This window comes from Alligator sinensis, unplaced genomic scaffold (assembly GCF_000455745.1).
Source record: "Alligator sinensis unplaced genomic scaffold, ASM45574v1 scaffold472_2, whole genome shotgun sequence".
In the NCBI taxonomy this organism is placed as follows: Eukaryota; Metazoa; Chordata; order Crocodylia; family Alligatoridae; genus Alligator; species Alligator sinensis.
In genome coordinates, this window is record NW_005842378.1 from 1,229,670 (window position 1) to 1,230,924 (window position 1,255).

Below are 1,255 nucleotides of genomic sequence, written 5' to 3' on the forward strand. Positions count from 1 at the left end.
CTTCTTCTAAGCAAATATTAGTCTACTACTAAAAAACAATCCAAAATTTTAGAGAATATCCAGGCACCTTTATGGAAGTTGTGAAGTCATTTATCTTAAAGCACACTCCTATTTGCACTTCTGTATCCTACTGTTTAAGTAAGGAAATGTAACATATCAAGAACCTGTTTTTACTTGTGGTTTTTTTTAAAGAGAATCTCTGTTTAAAAATGGAATTTTTTATGCTAAAATAAATGCAGTTCTTTTTGTCAGTCTGAACCCTCCCTACTTACTTTGTCTCCATACCATGAAAGAAAAGTTTTGTTTTAAAGTTTGTTACTTGGTAAGTAACCCAGGACAAATTTTATACATTGTTGAATTGTTGCAATCCCAAGGTATTTGCACTGTGGGTGTTAAAGACTGGGTTCATTAGTAGTGCTGCCTGCATATGCAGTGGATTCCTCTCAAGTAGAAGTTTCCCTAGCACTGCTTAGACCCAGGGATGCTCCAGTCATGGAGCTGTCATCTGGCCCATGGGTTCCCCACAGGTCTGCTCCCCTGCTGCTGAATTTCCAGACCCATGGGGGGCCCATGAGCTGAATAGTGTGGCCCTGCATGCTAAATCAGATGTGCAGGGCAGCTCAGGGCCCACTACTGGAGTGCCAGGGCCTGATTCTGGCACATAGAGCCACACAAGGCCTGATCCTGGAGCACTGGGCCTGAGCCAGTCCATAGACCAGCCCCGCAGCACACATTTGGTCAGTGGGGCCAAAAGGTTGAGCTCTACTAGCTTAGACACAATTTTCATTTTGAGCAATCAGATTTCAAAAATAAATTAGCTTGGTTCTTTCTTACAGGCCTATGAGAACAGAGGGATTCCTGTACTGGATCAGATCATGAGGTCCCATCTAATTGGTATCCTGTCTGATTTTGGCCAGTAGTACCTGCTTCAGAACAATGTCCAAAAACCTCATGCACAGCAAACAGGGATGGTACCCTCTACTCATGTGATTTTTTTTCCTAATCCGTAATAGTTAGGGATTGTTCTACATTCTGAAGATGAAAGAGGTGGGGGTGAGTTGTTTTTTCAAAACTTTGGGTGGTACTGAACCTAGTCCCTGATAGCCTGACCAGGTTCTTGGCCTAGTGGCAATCTTCAGCTGTTTGACTGGAAAAGCACTTCCATTTATCAATTCTGCATTGCTCTTTCATAACTAATATGTGACCTGAAGTAGAATGTCTTTTATTTGAAAGCTTGTCTAATTTTATTCCAGCT